A 19,009-nucleotide genomic window follows, 5' to 3' on the forward strand; every position below is an offset into this window, starting at 1 on the left:
CAGATACAGTGCTGTTAATTGAAGAAGCGTACCCTCTAAAACTTTTTTTCTTAGCTTGCCTTCTAATCCACCTCGCCTGGGACCTTTTTCTCTTAAATTCAATAAGATTGTATGTTGTAGGGTAGCGCCTAAATATACCCCACGCTCGATTTTGTTCTTTTTTGGCCAAACGGCAATCTTTGTTCCACCAGGGCTTTGGTCTCCTGGGCAGATGCGAGGACGTCATGGGGATGGAAAGAATGGCAGCTTGTAAAATGTGCTGAGTGATATGTTGAGTGGCTTTATTGATATCGAGATCGTCAAGTGATGTGCATGCAGAAAGAGATGATTCTTTAAAGGTAGGCCAGTTGGCATTTTCGAATTTCCAACGAGGACAGCGTGTTGGGACTGTCATGGGAAGATGGTTAAATTCTAAGATGATGGGAAAGTGGTCACTTCCGTGAGGATTCGGTATGACCTTCCATGAAAGCAATGGGAATAATGATGGGTGACAAATAGATAGGTCAATGGAAGTGAAAGTGTGAGTTGCTGAGCTAAAATATGTACATTCATTTGTGTTCAGCAGGCACAATCCCGCGGAAAGCAAAAAACGTTCAACAAGGGCCCCTCTAGAATCCCGTCTGTCACTACCCCACAGGGGATTGTGTGCATTAAAATCTCCTAAAAGTAAAAAAAGGTGAAGGAAGTTCATTAACAAGGTCTTCTAGCTCCTCCATATGTAGCTGATAATTGGGAGGTACATACAATGAGCAGACTGTAATTATTCGATCTAACAAAATACGTGTAGCCACCGCCTCAAGTGAAGTCTGCAGCGCTACCTCGTTAGAAGGAATTGAACGTTGGACAACCACCGCAACACCTCCAGCTGCGTGAGCTGCATGTGTACGGTCCCTACGAAACACCTGGAAGTGTTTTAAAACATTGGTGTGGGTGGTTTTTAGGTGCGTTTCCTGTAAGCAACATGCAATGGGCCGGTGATCCTCTAAAAGATCGCTCACATCATCGTAGTTAGACAGGAGGCCTCTACAATTCCACTGAAGGAAGAAAGACATTTATCTTCAATAAAGGAAACGCCTCAAAAGTGTTTTACGCAAAAATTGTGAAATGTAGTTTATGTGTCTTTTGGTGCCACAATCCGTGGGATGGTTTTCTTTTTTGCAGTGTCTTTAGGCCGTCCTCCAGCCTCGCAGGAGGCCGAGGAAACAGAGCCTGTTTGAGAGAGAGGAAGGTCCTCATCGGAGAGTGGGACGCTCACATCCATCTTCTCATCCAATGAGACCTTGGGCCCTTTGGGCGGTAGAGGTGAATCTGACCGCCCGGGCTTTGAAGAGCTGCCAGAGGCACGGGGAGGCAGCCCCCGACCCCGGCCAGAAGGGCCAGCTAGTGCCGGTGACGACACGTCTGGCTCCTTGGAGGGTGCAGCACCCTCCTTAGAGGGCACAATACACTCATTGGAGCATGAAGGCAGTGGGTTGCCCACTGTCTTCGGACGTACGTAAAAGGACCCTTGTGGAGATGACAGGTCTTCCGGGGAGGTCTGCGTCTTCACGGATGCCATAGACAGTGGGGGTCCCCTTCGCACTGCCTCGGCATATGAACCCCTTGCCTTGAAGGCAAGCTGTTCTCTAGCGTCTTGGTAGCTGAGATTGTGTTTGACCTTAAATGTAATTATCTCCTTTTCTTCCTTCCATTTCGGACATGTGCGTGAAAATGCGGGGTGTGGTCCGCCACAGTTTATGCATTTATGGTCGTTTTCACATATGTCAGCGACGTGGTCAGTGGCACTACATTTCGCACAAGTTTCTCGGCCGCGGCAGTATCGGGAGCCATGTCCAAAACGCTGGCAACGAAAGCACCGCTGTGGGTTTGGAACGAAAGGACGAACTCTGCAGTTTAGATACCCTGCCTTCACGGTGGAAGGCAGAGAGTGGAGTTCAAAAGTCAGGACTAGGTGTCGGGTTGGTATCTCCTGTCCGTCTCGTCGTAGCGTGATTCGCCGCACGGCCACAACAGCACTCCGACGCAGCCCTTCAAGGATTTCTTCCTCAGTACACTGAAGGAGGTCATCCTCAGAGATGACGCCGCGGACAGTATTTAAAGTCCGGTGCGGGGTTACACAAACTTGGTGTTCACCTAAGCTAGTCAACTTCAGTAATGCTGTGCTTTGAGTTTTGTTTTCTACCTCAACGAGGAGGTCTCCAGCAAGTTTTTTTGCCTTGTAATTCTTTCCAATCGTCTGCTCTAGGACCTTAGAGACAAGGAAAGGTGACATCTTTGATAACGGTAGAGAGTCGTTCGCAGCATGAAGTACAAGAAATCGTGAAAAGGTGTCGGGTTCTTTGGCTTTTTCAAAAGTAGGGGGAGCGGGGCGAACCCTTTTGGGGGGTCGCTCTGCTCGGGGTTTAGAAGAGAGGGGAGCCATAAAAAGGCAAAGGGTGTTCAGAATCTGTGGCGCGCCGCCCACCACGGAGCCCAAAGCGGGAATAGGTAACACCCCATAACAAATATGGCTTTGCTGGAAGCATTACTCTATTAGCGCTACCCAGAAACTATAACCAAGTGTGGATCTGGACGAGAGTATCTGTCACCACCCAAGGTTAGCCCTTGCCGCCAAAGAAGTTGGAAAGGAAAGAAGAGAAATGAGAAGAGTGAAAAGGAGGAGGAGACAAGGGTGAAAGAAGGGAGGGGATAGTAGAAGGAGTGGCGACTAGACTGAATCATCCTGGCCGGGCCTTACCAGGACTCCCGTCTATGAGAAGCAGGGGCCGAAGTGGTGTATTGCCTCGCCCGGGGGGCCCCGAAGGGTCCAAAGCTACCCCGGGCTTGGCTCAACCACCAGGATGCCCTTTTCCCCAGACACGGGAAAGCCACGCACAGTCAGACGTGGGCGGGCGAACCCGCATGGCTCGGGGTCCGTGGAGACGCCACTCTCCAAACACCTGCTTTCACAGGTGCCCCCTGCGGGGGTCTTTTGTCTTTAGTTCACTTTTTTCTAAGTATTCGACAAAAGAGATAACCCTTCGACAGGTAACAACTCAACAAGTGTGTCCTTTTTTTTCTTCGTATAGAGTATTATGACTACTTAAAATGGAAAGAATAAAACATGCATGGAGGACAATCACAGGACAACCACGCTCTTTGAAAGAACGGTCCTGTGGTTGTCCTCTATGTTTTATTCTTTCGATTTTAAGTATTCATGTTAAACTCGCTCGCCTTTACCTGCCAATGATTATGACGCTTATTCGTTCGTGTTATGCTGCTTTAGTGTGTGCTACTATAGTCTGATCTGCCGCCTGAGATCAGCCGCGCCAACAAAAATAGGAGTAGTCAGAGAATACATCAAGAGTAGCATTGTATAGGAAACGAGCTGCCATAATCAAGACTGATAAGAAGACAATAATGTAGCCAAGCGCATTTGAAATACGCTCGTCATATACGTGCGCAAAGGTGTGAAGTACTGATATAGTCAAAATGCTGGTGTAGTAAAGATGTTTCATATAAAGAAAAAAACAACAACAGAATTTTCTATGGTGCGGCTTTACTCTTACTCGAGCTACGAATGCACGCGAGAGCATAAAATTAAAATAATAACAGCCAGAAAGACCTTAGAGAGTTCAAAACACTCAAAGCAAAACTGGAAAAAAAAAAAAAACACCTAAGAGACCAGTGTATTCATTAGCTACTAATGTATGCGGCCGTCTAAAGTCAGAAGCGGCTAAAATGACGTCGGCGGTCGTCCATTTCAATTACCAATTACATTACCCTCTCAAGCATATTGCAGCCCGCTGGCAAAATTTCGCATCGTTTGAACTCTCCAAACCTTCACGCACCGCTCCGATCGATAGCCGGGTTCAATCAATATTTGCCTCTCATATTGAATAAACAGAGTGTAACTCGACAACAAGGCTTCGGTTCTGGTCAAAGTAGGTTCCAATGACCTACTTACTGTTGATAGACAAGCTTGTCGTAAGGCCAAAACTGCAAGCACTGCGACACTGCCCATGCATATGCACAAGGCTATCTCATCGTAGGTGTGACCGAAGCCGATCCTTTACATGCGCGAGCATACTGCCCTGAAAGATCCTTGCTCCGCACAACCACACGTGCTCGACAGAGCCATTCAAAGCGCGGAGTTCTTTTGTCTTTTGTTACGCTCAAACGTACACTTACACAGGCGTGCCAAGTGCTTATAATATGCGCGTAATACTTTGAAACAGCGCCACCGCAGCGAAGTGACGTCGATATTTTCTGCGCCAATCGTGGCGCGAGTGCGATTTGCACTAAATTGAATGACGTTTGTCGTCACCTCAGTCGCGATGTCAGCCGCTTGTATATCTATACTGCCACCCGACGCCCTTGAAAGACGACAAGAAGTGTGATAAGAGCGCATGAGCCAATAAATGCAGCCTTAGTGCCAAAGGAGGTGGACGTTTCTCTTTTGCTGAGACTGGATTGTCAATGGGAGCGCGGTATATAGCTCGCCATAGTCATTTTCCAAACTGTCTAAAGGAACATTGATTGATGGCCTTTCATGCCCTTCGTGTACGGCATTCATGCAGTACTTCTGAAAATGCCAGTTTGGTTAGTTGTACTATTCTTCACTCTTCTTCCTTGTCTGTTTTTCGATGGATGCAGAGATGCTCAGGATGCACTTGGGTTTTTCTGATTACCAATGGATAAATACCAGTAATATTAATAATAGAAGCAAATAACAAAACATAGCAACCATCAAAGTCTGCAATCGATAACTCGGTGCTCCATCACTCGCGAGTTTGAGATCCGCACCTTGGCAGTTTAAAGCTCCACGTTTTACCAGGGAACTAGGTTTTTCCATTAATGCTGTTTTTTCTTTTTATTTAAATAAGAAGGCATGAACGGAAGAAGTTGGTGCTTCCTGCAGGGTCCTATGGCCAAAGTTACCAAATTATAGCAAAGGAGGTTGATGTGCCGTTCTTTTCGTCTTTCTTTTTGTTTTGTTTTTGCATAGCGGTTGAATTTTCGCGGAGCCACCATACTATATCTAAAGACGGCCCTCCAACTCTAGGGTCACGTGAGTCCTGGTCGATGAAGCGGATAATCGGAGGCTATTTTTCCTGCGCGATCTCCGGCGCGCGTGGAATGTGGCCAGACAGGCGTTAGTGGCGTTTGCTCGCCGCTCGGACGCACCTCCAGATCGGTACAGGATGGGAGCAGTCGCATAAGCCACACACAGTAAATTTCTTCCCGTTTATAGTGTCAGATCCGTTATAGTGATGCACACACACGCGTATGCACAAACGAGTTGAGGACGCTGGAGAGTCGACAGTAGGGGAGACGACAGATGAGGGAACGTGCCTAATTGACAGGCATCCGGATGGGTACGAGGTGAGAGCCCTTGTCTAAGCAACTTACATAGTATTAGATTGCCTGGAACGCGCCTTGGACTTGTGGGTTTAGAGTTTTATACCGCTCATGCCTCAAACATGGTTTCAAAGTGGCAACAAATGACGACACGGGACCCGGCTATCAGCCTGTCGGATGTCCCATTCCTAAAGTTAGTCGTAACAGTTCTGACAAAAAAATTAAAAAAAGACAAGCGAACACAACAGCCATTGAGCTTGCAGAGTCCCAGCTTTTGACTGCCGAAGCTTTCGTGAATTGTCAAGCCGGAGGGCGACCTTCAGCTGAACAGGCGTTCGCCGTACCCACCTTCGCTGCTGTGCCACTACCGCTATCGTTGCAGGCAACATCATAAGACTTCTGTAATATCATTAGGCGGACATGGAGGTATCACAAATGAGGACGCGGTAAGCGCAGAAATCGGAGACGCGCTCGAGGCACCAACAGTACTTGGTCGATATCGCATTTCAGTTTTTGTCACAAAAAAGGCAATTGTAGGGTAGAGAGTTGTTGAAAGTACGGAGAATTTAAGGCTCATGAATATTCAAGAGCGGGGGAGAATCCTGTGCAACACATTTTCGGGTATCTTCGAGGTTTTGTGCTCCCAATGCGCTCGAAACACCGATCCATGGATTTTAACTTCATTACCCCAGCATCTGACTAGCCGAGCGTGGTTCCGTTCCACAAGTTGCACGCTGCCTAAGCTACAAACAGGCGGACCGTGGCTTTCGTTACTGAAAGAGCATAGACGTCGGAGGGGAAGAAATCGCCTTCCTCATTCGTTGGAATTATTAAAGGAAAACCAATGATTGGATGATGATTGGATGGAGTATACACTCAATAACTCCAGAGGACGCCGGAACAAGGTTTACAAAATGTGAAACGTTTCGGACTTTATCGTGGATTTTTTAAACCTCGCTTAGAAAAATGTTTTGTCGAAGTTTTGTTATAGCATAGACATATTTCGCCAGTTGTCGAATCATAGCTGTTTTTTTTAAGTGGGACATGATACACATAGTCGCACTTTGCTTATAATAACTTTTTAACTGGATCTGTATTTTCATGAGCTGCTGGTTTCAAGTTAACGTAAATCCAGCTAAGCACGCTTTGCATGGCGACAAGGGGTCACCCTGCAGTTTTGGTTTCGTGGAGGCTTGAGTCACACAACTATAAAAATATTGGGTATGAAAAAAACATATATGAGGATTCTCTTTGACGAAGTTTATTTGTAAGTGACAAATAAAGAGCTGCACTTGAATTCGAATTTTGAACCTTGAACTTTATTACAAGAAATAAGAAATTTGTGCCGAGGGCACCGGAAAAAAAGCTACCAATAGGAAACTTGCATGCCATGCCAGTTCGTCGCGGAAACTTAATACCGAAGATATTTCATTCCAAGATGTGTTTTTTTTTCACAAGAGTTGTTACACCGGGGACATTAAATAGCGCGCATTTCATGACAGAAGAACGCAGTGCCTAGAACGCCTAAGGTGTACTCACTTCATCCTGAGACGCTTTACATTGAAAAAAATAAATATCCGAGTATGGAATGCTCCTGGCATGAAGTATTTGGGATGAAGCGTCTTGGTTTGAGATATATTTTAATATGCAGTGTCTGGGATAAACTGTACTGGGTTGAAGTGTTTTGTCGTGAAATGTTTATTTGATTTCCGTATTATGGTACTGCTAATCACAAAACTCAATGTACAATACTCCAAGACAGTGAAAATAATTTGAAGCTTTTGGTAGTAGTATATCAAATATACATTTAGTGTGTACCAACTCCTGCGAGGCTGGATCGACGTGCGAACAGGACCGTTAAAATACGAAGTATACTATAATTGGGTTACCTGTTGCTATGTGTTAGGCGTACTTTTTGCCTGATGAGCGTAGAAAACGAGTCTACTTTTAGAATATGTTTTTTCTTTAAGTGTACGTAGTGTATCAAAAATAAACCTGACTGTGGCAGTTAGTTTTGTACTTTATTACTCCTTAAGGGGGGGGGGGGTTGTAGAAAGATGCAATCTGGAAGAGTTCTGAATTTTTTTTTTCTTTTTTTAAATAAATGACTTTTTTTAAGATAAATCAAGGTTTACAGTTAACGAGGTATTGTGGTGTATTTATATCTGTTTGGGATAGAAGTTAAGCTTGATTGACACTGGGTTGGATGTCAAAGCGATATCTAAAATCCAACTTGCACTTACATATAATGTGGATGTTAATTTCACCGTGAATATTTGAAAAATATATGCTTGGATGGAAAGAAATAATTAAAAACGTGCTTCCAACCACGCATAAATTATCAAGGTTTCCCGAGAATTAGGGCTCGGTTAGAGCTACTTTTTTATTCAGAATTTAATTTCTGTCTCAATAGTTCACCAGGCAGATTGATAGATTAAAACATTGCACCATTAATTATTAAGGGATCTGCCATGATAAGACAATCAAGTCTCCTAATTACTTCAAATTAGTTTGAAACCTGTGTCTACAGGAAGATATGGGAACACCAGAGAGTTTACTCTTTTTGGTGTTCCTCAAGGGTACATATTGTTGAGGAAGATGAGGAACGCCAGAGAGATTACCCTCTCCGGTGTGCCTCATGGGTCTGTACTTGGACCAATTATTTTTAATGTTTTCATAAACGACCCCAGCCTATCTGTTAGGAACTCAGAAATTCCGCAACACGCCGATGATATCAAGTTATTTAGGCAGATATTATCTATTTATTTATTTATTTAATATACCTCAAACCGCCCTTTCGTGCATTATGTTGGGGAGGGGGGGGGGGGGGGGGGGAGTTACAAAGGCGGAGACAGTACAATACAGAATAACACATGATACATAAGTCATAGGAAATCAACAAAACTATACCACGATTAATTATTACAATAGTATACGCATGTGTAGCGATAACAAAGAACAACAAAGAAAAGATACTTCGCGCACAATATTTATTCCGGGATAGTGTGGAATACTATTTCACACGACGATTTAAAATTTGCTCTATCTGCAAGTTTAACTATACATTGAGGTAAAGAGTTCCGTTCTAAAATGGCAAACTGTAACGGGGAGTTGCGAAATTCGTTAGTTCTACAATGAGGTGAGCGAAGTTTGCGAGCATGATCATGCCATTCAAAAATGCGATGGGCTCAAAGTATTAAACAATTTTTTGAGAGAAACATCATAGTACTACATGTCGTGAAGGGACGTGAGACGGGAGACCCCACGCCTGGCTTCTAATAGAGCTAAATGTGCTCCTTGTTTCAGTGCCGACTTGTGTAAGGTGATTAGTCATAAAAAATGAAGCGTGCCCCTTTGTTTTGAACGCTCTCTAATTTACTTCTCAAATAATCCCGATGAGCAGACCATATGATGCTAGCATACTCCAGTTGCGACCTGACAAAAGATTTAAGATTTAGCAGACAAGTTTCAGAAGATGCTAAAAAACGTTTGCGTCTAATAAACCCCAAGGAACGACTTGCCTTGTCCATAACATAGTTAATATGATTCTGCGAAGAGAGAACATCGGAAATAAAACCGCCCAGATACTTTGATTTATTTACTTTTTCGATAGGAACACCGTTGATTGTGTAGCTGTAATTGATTATAGTTTTCTTTGTTGACGCAGTCATAAATGTGGTCTTATTTATGTCGATACGCATCTTCCACTTGTCACACCTAGAAGCAAGAGAGTTAAAATCTTCTTGCAAACTATGACCGTCGTCAGTTTTAGCTGCCTTTCTATACGACGCGCTATCGTCTGCGAAAAAGTCTTATAGAAGACGAAAGGTTTGCGGGAAGGTCATTTATATATAAAAGAAAAAGAAGGGGCCTTAACACAGAGCCCTGCAGTGCGCTGGACTTAACCTCTGTACTGTTTGATAAGTGATCAGAAATTGAAACCAATTGGAGTGTATTCGTAAGAAATTCTCTAATCCAAACTATGATGCGGGGTCCATATTAAAATTTTGAAGTTTATGTATTAACCGCTTGTGGGCCACACAGGCAAAGGCTTTGGAAAGGTCTAAAAATATTATATCAGACAGCTTAAGCGAATGAACATTTCCATACAAATTGGCTACTAGTTAAAAAAGTTGGGTCACGCAAGACTTGCCTTTGCGGAAGCCATGTTAACCATCGAAAGGAATGTTATTCTCCGAGACAAAATTGATTATATGACTATAAATAATGTGCTCCAAACTTTCACACGCGATGCTCGTCAATGAGATGGGTCGGTAGTTATTTAAACATTGCGCATCACCTGACTCATGGAGAGGAATTTCCTTGGAATGTTTCCACTCACTTGGCAGACAACCTTCATCAAGGGACTCAGATACAACGAAGCTAGAATATCACTGGAGTAGGGTTGTGTAAATTTTAACAATTTATAATTAATGCCATCTATTCCAGGTGATGAGCGATAAGGGAGGTCTTCGATAACTTTGCTAAAACTACGTGAAGACATTGTTATATTTTCTAAGAAAGGGAGGTTATAAGTGATTTCACAAGTAGGTAAGGGAAACGATTAATTAGTAAAGGCTTCACTGAAAAATTTATGAAAGTTGCTAGCAGTTTCAGGGTGGAACACGAACTTCCTTTGGAATCCGTGAAGCCAGGAGTAGCCTAAATTGACTTCGGCGGGTTTATACAACTCCAAAATTTCTTGGGAGCAGACTTCAAAAGCTCTTCTAAGTCTTCTGGGTGAAACGTTGATTTAGCCTTTTTTTATTTCAAAAGTATATGGATGAATGGAGAATATACAAATTCCAGGACACATTATCGTTCCTTTCCATAGTCCTTGTGCACAAACGTTTTGTTTTCGTTAAAAAGAGACTTACTTTTTTTAAACCACGGACAGTGAGGGTTGTTCGTAATATTGATTTTTCGAACAAAGGAGCCAAGGATAGGGAATTAACCTGATTTTTGAAAGCAGTCCAGTTTCCTTTGACAGACCGTAAGTGGAAAGACCACTTGAACTCGCCCGAAAAAATCCTCATGGTTGACACTATTTCGGCGGTCTTTGCCATAGAATTGTCGTAGATGTCCTTGAATTGATTACGGGGGTGCTGAATTACTCTGTGAAACTTATCGATGATGTAAGATCAGAACGTGATTGGTGTGGTCTGAACATGTTGACACTTAATTCTAGTATGATTTGTTATGTCTTTACTTAGGAAACTAAAGCCTATTAATTTCTGTTTGGAACTTGGCAATGCCCCGTTGCAAAGAGTAGCGTGCTCCCGTGATCTTGGAGTTCGTATAGACTCTTCTCTGTCATTCAGTACATATGTCAATAGCATTGACAATGCCTCCTTCTGTGCGTCGAGTTTTATTTCTAGAATTACACTTAAGCTTTCCATGTCAGCGTGCATAATTCGCTCATACATTTCATTATTTCGGTCAAAGTTGGAGTTTCCCCCCGTCGTATGGAGCTCTATCGGGCTCACGCACCAATATACGATTAAAATGTCTGAGAGTGTTTCTTTCGAATTTTCTGAAATCCCTACGTGGGTCGCACATTTTTTTGTTTATTTAATATAGAATGCTTTTAGAAGTAAGTAGTTGTTCTACCTTAAGTGCAAGACGAAGCGGCAGAAATTTTATATTTTTGTTTAAATGCGTTCACGGAGTGATTGATTGCTCTGATGTAGTAAATTCAGCGATTAATATGAATGTACCGATACAATTTTTGCGAATTTCTTTTACATTTTAGGTTAATAAAAGTTTTCAAACTTGCTCCCAGACACGGATTTTGAACTTGTATAATAGCACCGACGCTCCCTTCCCTGTATTGACGTTTTTAATCCAACTTTTGTCGCGGTCAAGATTTTCCTGAATAATCTCTAGAATTCACCGTTATTATTTTTGCTATATGTATATTGCGCCGTGTTACAAAGAAGGAAGCTGTTCACGAGCACAAACAAATAAACAAATGAATGAATAACAGAAAAGAGCCTCTTATTATATTAGGCCCAATGAAGCACGTCATTGATGTTCATCGAGTGTCTTCATGCACGAAGCTATATCTCCAAATATGCATAACACTCCTTTCTAGACAAAGACTGGACGTCCAGAATAATGCTTTCTTTAGCCCATTAGCATACATTAAATAAAAGCTACTAGCGAGCAGATCTTTAAAATTTTAGCACCTAAAAAAACAAGCATTCAAAACTTGGGCTCCGTTCATTAAAGGAAGTGCTTTTCCGAACATTTTTTTAGATACCACCGGGAAATGAGCGGTATGAAATTTATAAAAATGTGTCTTCCCATTAGAGCCTGAATTTGGTATCTCGATTTTAAACCCGGAAGCGAGTGTAATGCTCAGCCCCTTGACTTTAATCGTGTCTTTCGTGTTTCGGATGATGATTTTTTAATGCAAGATCTCAATGCTGAAATATAGAAGTGAAGCGTTGGAACGCAGTTTAACATCCTCACCCTCAATAGTTTTATCCAAAATAAAAAAGAAGCTGCTAAAAAAAAAAGCGGTCGTCATCAATGCTGTATTTAACCTTTTTTTTCATTTAATATTGTTTTAATTTTTTCTAACTACTTATGCGATGCCGGTTTGGTTTGGTATATACACAAGTCATTGGTACAAAAATAAAATAAGCACATAATATAGACAGCCCATCTAAAAAAAGGTAGGTATCGTAAATATGTATGGTTTGTTCCGATATGTGTTTCATACAATTGTAACCGTCTGAAAATTAAGACTTTTGAAGCCTCGAAATTTCAGTCGACGTTTCCATCAAAGATCATCTTCTTGAATTGGACCTCGTGGACGCCGTGGACTTCTTTTTTAACGCTTCCAGGAAGCTTTTTTTTGTTTGTTTGAGTTTATTTCGGATTGTTACCAGATTTTTTAAAAATTTCTAATGGACTAGGGGCTTTCATATACAGGGCGTTTCTTCCTAAGCGTGTAAACATTTAAAAGACACTGGCAGGAAGTATATTTGCGCACAATAACGTTATCGATCACGGTGCACGCCGGGACACGAGTATGAAGAAACATTTAGTGACTTAAATTAAATTGGCTGACTAATTTTTTAACTTTTCTTTTCAGCTGTCGTATCTCAATTTGAGATTTGCAGCCCGTCGTTAATATAGGCCAAATCAGATGACATAGGCCACGTCGGATGAGTTCTGTCGTCCTAACTTTGCATTTTCTCTTTTCGCCTCTTTCCTTTTTCCTCTCTTCCCAGTTACTTTTGTTACTTTTCCTCGCTTTTGGAATTCTCATTTGTCTCTTGAAAGTTGAAAGACGTGGTTATATTGTCTTTGTCCTGCATGTTTATTCTTTCTTTAATCTTTACCCGCATAAACACGCTCTGCGTCCATCATTTCAAAAATAGATTTTATAAATATATTATACATTTCAAAATGATTTTTATTTCTCTTTTAAAAACGCCATTTACACAGCCTATGGACATAGTTTATATATATATATATATATATATATATATATATATATATATATAAGCTCCTTACAGCCCGGACAATGGTTAAAATCGTATTTTCAAAAACCAATAGAGGCGGAGGGTTTCAACTTTGGTAATCTCTTTTTCAGCAGCCTCCAAATGATCAAGAAACTTTCACTTGTTCTAAAAGGTGTAGCGTAAAGGCGCGAGAGGAAATGAACACATCGTACAGAATACAAAGACGCGAAAACAAGAGAGGATGACGGGTAAGCCCCCGTCACCTCAAAGTCCGAACGTGAGGGATGGGAAAAAAGGGTACGTGACCCTCGACTTAAAAGAGGACGGCCACTCTGAGCAGCTATATGAGGAAATCAATACCGAAATTGGGTTTCGTAAGAAAATCGATACTGATCTTGGAAAAGCTTTTAAACACTTACTTTTTAATTTACCAGCAACACTCCTATTTATTTAAGATGTAGTACTGAATTTATAGTGACTAAATGAGCGAGCTATAAATTTTCCAGAGATATTGATAATATTAGAAAACGTTATTTACGTCAAGCTAAAAAGCATAACAAACTTAGCCATTCGCGCTCCAATGCATACATTTCTTCGTCAAGATGAAAAAACAAATATACATACCTCTCTACTCTGCCCAATTCGGGATGAAATCTCCCGTGTTCGTAAATGAAAAGACGCACCCTGAATTGTTCCACAAATTTATTACACTGCACGAGACGACGCTTGGGCCTTCTTCAGACCTTCGCTTGTTCCGAGCTTGACAGCCATAAAAACTCAACTGGAAATGACTGAATGCAGATATTTCACGATCGTAATAGCGTCTTCTTTACACCCCTGCGTTACCTATACTCGGCGACAACTTTTCTTGGCAATGCAGTGGAAGGTACGTCACGCGTCCCCTCTCCCATTTTGAGTGTGCGCGGGCTCTCCTCCTCTCCCCGGAAATGGGGGAGGGGGAAAGCCTGCGTACACTAGAAATGGGAGAGGAGACGCGGGACGTACCTTTCACTGCATTGCCAAGAAAAGTTGTCGCCGAGTATAGTACATGACATTAAAAAAAGAAATAACATCAATAGAAAAGAAAAAAAGATATCCGAAGTTTTCAGCCGCAAAAATTTCCAGAGTTCTTACCAATAGCCGAAAACTTAGCGCTGGTCACGATGTTGAAGTTAAAGTAGTATTTGGGTGGCGGTAAATCCCTCTTTGCTAACGGGCCAGGGTCAATCACGTGTTAGATTTTAAGGCCCGTTCACACTCTTGCCACCTCTTAGAACTGTGTTCCTTAAAACCTCTTACAACGTGAAGAAACACTGGCGCCATCTATTGGGTAGCGGTGTAAACTTGGTGGTCCGGCATAGTTTCTATTTCTGTCGCGCATTATCCTTTTTTTCTTGGCTCGAAAAACTTTTGTCAAACGAGCCTTTCTTCTAGGTATTACGCACCTTTGACCTCAGAAATACCGCAAAACCTTCGCTCTTGTGAAATGCAGTTCCAGGGTCACCGCATAGATGGCGCCAGTGTGCCAGTGTGTTCTCTCGTCCATAGAAATTTTAAAAGGTTTTAAAGGGATGCTGAACCGAAATTTTGATTCCCCAAAACACGCGGTAAAAGTGTGCAATGGGATGCTACAAACACCAAAACACCACTCATACAGCGATATCTTGAACGGATGACCAAATTTTTCAAGAAAAGGAGGCGCATTTGACAGAGATGATGTCGTCATGTTTCTCCGAGAAGGAGAGGGAACGGCCTCGCGTCTTCTCTGCCTCACAGCCTTGAGGGAGCGAAGCGGAGAGAGGAGGAAACTCGGTATAGTGATGTCACGCGCCTCGTCGGCCTAGTTCAATCTCGACCTCTTTTTCCAAAAATACGGCCATCCATTCGAGATATCGCCTTACGAGTAGTGCTGTAGGGATCGTAGCGTCCCGCCTACATTTCCTGCACTGTTTTTTCAGAAATCCAAATTTCGGTTCACCATCCCTTTTGTCTCGTCTTTCTCGGTCGTACTCGGTTGCAAGAGTGTGGACGGGCCTTTACTCGTAGACTCCTTTCATGTAACTGCTCTATAGACGCCGATATGTGTGCATGTCTGTTGGTTGTTGGTGGTAGCCCACGTTGTTTGAAACGCGGAATATATAGCTCTTTCGATGAAGGTTGAAAGGCTGAATCCTGTTTCCTGTGCAATTTTCGTGTTCGTGAACGGCAAACAGCAGATACATTTCTAAGGGCACCTACATGTCTTGAAAACCATACTTTTTTTCCCGCAGTAAATTATGAGATGTGATCTGTCACACCATTCTGAGACACGACACCTCTCCGCGTTTCATTTTGGTCAAGCGTATCCGTCTTTCAATCAAAACTCCAATTGATAGTCGAAGCTGGTAGGAAGAGCCTGAAAAGAAACACCTTCTGCTTACCTCCGAGTGTCAGCAAAGTAAGGCGTCGTTCGCTCCGGCGCTTTTTCCAGATAGTTTTTTTTGTTAGCTCTTTTGGAGAACCAAACAGAAATGGTTTGAGTTGGAGGGAAAAATGTTGGTTTAGGAGTCGTTTTGCATGGGCTTCATGAGACGTGCCTTTGTACGTGTCTTAAATAAAAATTTAGCGAAACCAACGTCAGGATTCTTTTAGTAAATTGGATCAAGAACAAGAAACCCCTTCTTTCGGAATGTTTTACTTGATCGAGTTCAACATTGAGTCTGCGCGAACGTTCTCTGATGCTGTGAGCATAGCGAAGCGGCGCACCCGAAATTATCCTTTTCCACGAAGTCTCCACATATCATGCTTGATTAATACTACTCCGTGCAGCCCATCTACTACATAACAGGTCGTGCGACGAACCGCGGCACTTTCGTTTTCTTCACAATCATGAAGAATATCCAGGACGGCTGAATCTGTGCACATCTCCAGACGCTCCCGTCTTTGGCGTCTCTGCGAAATGAAGATGAAATGTTTGTGTGCGAGTTTCGCAACGCCAAGACAATGACGTTTTTGTATAATTCATGCTTCTTCACTCCTAAAAGTCTTTGACATGCAGCGTCCTGCGCTGCGATGCACTCCGAATATTAAACTTTGGTAGGTCTTTGGTCGGTTTAGTCAAAAGGAAAGCCGATCAGTGTTAGTGTTATTATCGAATGACAGTGTGGTCTCGCCGCCTTTTATTTCGCTCATTAGTATAAATTTGGAAGCTTCGGAGACTTGTTGGGCCCGCGCGTTATTCAACAAAGTATCATATTCTCTTCAGAGTATTAGGGTATTGAATAAATGCGTGGGTTAACGGCAGCATATCGTGGTTAACGATGCACGTTAAGATAGAAATAGTAAACCAAATAAACAAGATCAAGCGCGTCGTTCAGTGAAGTACTAAAAAATGAGCGTGTGTTTTCATAGTGATACAATGTAATCCAAAGTTGTTGCATCAATAGTAAAACAATTATTTGAATAAGTCCAGTGCAAAGGCAAAGATATATAGGGTAACAATTAAAAGCATGTACGCAGAACTTAACTGATATAAATAAGTATCTGAATTGTTTATTGGACAAATATTTTTTTTCTTCAGCAGGACGTGCATTGGTGCAATGACTGGTGCGTGATTTACAATGATGATTCTGAACAATCGCAATGCATCAGCCGAATTGCTTCTCAGCACCGTCAAACTCCATACCTAAAGGGCAGACGACCGGCCTCTCGTTTGCTATAGAACAGCGAAGTTTGTTTTGTGTGGCATAGAATAGCACGTTTCTGCTCCGTTATGAAGCGTTTACAAACAGCTTAGTGCTTCTTATGAACACACAAAACGTTATTTCTTCTGAGGATGCGATGTCTTTAATATCTACCCTACGAGGACCGTGTCGACGCCGCCCAGCCTGACTTCGTTAGCGGAAAATGAGAGCGGTAATCCTCCAACGACGCTTCCATCGCTCGAAGCAAAAAATAAGGGGGTGGGGGGGGGGGGAGGAGGGGGGGAATCGATGGACTTCTTTAAGTTTACTCCTGCCCGAATATGACGAGCGAGTCCTGAACCCCTCTCCAGGAGACCTCCTCTGTCCTCGCTTCGCCTCACTGATCCCCGGTGTAATGGGCGATGCGTAGCTCGCGTCGTAAGTTTAGGGTTTTTCTTCTTTTATTTTCTTTCCCCTATCTTTCGTGCGATTAATAATGATGCACGGACACAGTGTGCAGCCTGACGACAGGCTGTTTGTAACTTCGAACACAATGCCAGTGTCCGCCATCTTGTTTTTGGCCGGCTGGCAGCGCTATTCGCGTTGGCGGATTAGCGGGGATTATGTGGGAATTATTCTGGCTTGTAATGGTTCGTCAGCCCCGATTATTTCCGTGTTCCAGAGGATCAGAAAGTTACACAACGGTATATAATATTTTATTTTGCCAATTGAAAGCGCCAAAGAAGTTTAACACCGAGTGGCTTATTTTGGACATCCTGTTCTATTAGTTTTGTCTGACTACTGACATTAGCGGGCCGTTAAAAAACAACAAAAAACAAAAAAAAGCAATAGAAGGGTCGTTATATTTCAAATCGATCAGACTGGTGGGGTGGGTATTTAGATTTTTTTCAATTAATTATATATATAATAGCCCCAAGCCTAGAAGAAGCAAGAAAATATTTTGTGTGTTTTATTTTTGTACGAAGTTCGGTAACTTGTTATGAATACTGAAAAAAACTAAAATATCTATAAATTCTTTTTTCTGTAAATCAATATTATGTTGAGTGCCTTTTTGTTATACACTTGAGAAATATATCCAATTTCATTACCAAGATAAATATTGACAAACACTGCACCTTTGATGTTCGGGTGACACATTTGAAGCCTTGTATCTCCATATCCTTTTTAATTAGCGTTGCCAAATACTGTGCTCGTGTAGAACTATTTGTGGTCTATATTCTTATGATAATACGTTTGTTTGATTTATATTTACGAATTATTTTATATTATTTTCAAACTTTATCAAAATCTAAAATTTTGTCATATTTTAGTGCTCTTTTACTTAAAAAAATCTAATTTTTTTGTGTTATTTCTAATTGTTCCTATAATTTCCAGTCATATTGCTTTTCTCGAGGTGTAATCCGAATTCCCACCCCCGGGCCGCTTTTTTTTTTTTTTTTTTTCCTGATGATCAACACGCCCGAATCGGCAGAATGATAGTTTCCGGAAGTTGGCTTCGTTGCAAGGTTTGTAGCTTGTAGTTTTTGCCTTGAAAGACTGCAGGTTGGGGCCGCTTTAATTATAAAAGTCATCTTGGGGGAACATTTTTATTCGAATTTATTAATGATGTATATTATTGTAATAATACATATTTGAACTGGAAATTTGTGTTATGTACCAGTATCAAAACGCAAAACCGAGGTTTATGAGTAAGATACTGCGTGTTCGGGGTTTCTTTTTTAGCGAATTAATAGTATGTTTATAGGAGTTTATTTTCTAAAACGTATTCGGAGTTTTATCTGTGGCAAATAAAAGACAGAAAAAAATTTGTCCAGCAGTTTTTTTTTTTTTTTACGTGAGACCATATTCGACTATTGCCGTGGAGGTTTGATGACGCGTTTCTTTAATAAAAGGCCGAAAACCTTTTTTAGCTTACGCACAAAAGTTAGAACAAAGAAGGGACGCGCCAAACTTGTTCGCAAAATATGAAAAAAAAAAAAAAAAGATGGAGTTCATAGAGCTTGCAGTCTCGAAATTCGTATTTATTAAGATAAATCGGAATCGGCACATTTTTTTACCGGCGAGTGTTTTTCGAGGTTCATCGGGTTTATCCGAAAACGCAGAATCCTACCCATTAGGAGAGAGAGTAAAAGTCAATTTAACGCATAATCGGGTATACAGGGATATCGGAAGATAATACTTTATTTGTACGCTTCTGGGTCCGAATATTAAATTTATGATCGTAGACAAGAATTGTTTATTAAGAAGTATATGAACACGAATTGTTCAATTAGAACTGAAAATTCTTAACGAGACAGTGTCATAAATGGTTGTTACAATAAATATTTACATAAAACAAGCACACTATATTACGGAACACGCGCTGCTTATTCGAAATAAGTTAATAGATGTAATTAAATATACTGGTTACACACATTTCAGAACGCAGTTTTCACCGTCCACATGAAGCCCAATAAGGTGTGCAATATTGGTTCATCCAGTTCACGAACAATGAATTACTTACCGGACAAC

General features: G+C 41.8%; 1 protein-coding gene across 1 annotated transcript in view; it reads left to right on the forward strand.

The window, feature by feature from the left end:
- Positions 1 to 19,009, forward strand: part of LOC115321486 (protein slit-like) — a 212,944-nt gene that overhangs the window by 170,423 nt on the left and 23,512 nt on the right. The window lies entirely within an intron of this gene.

This window comes from Ixodes scapularis, unplaced genomic scaffold (genome assembly GCF_016920785.2).
Source record: "Ixodes scapularis isolate PalLabHiFi unplaced genomic scaffold, ASM1692078v2 ptg000376l_1__unscaffolded, whole genome shotgun sequence".
NCBI lineage: Eukaryota > Metazoa > Arthropoda > Arachnida > Ixodida > Ixodidae > Ixodes > Ixodes scapularis.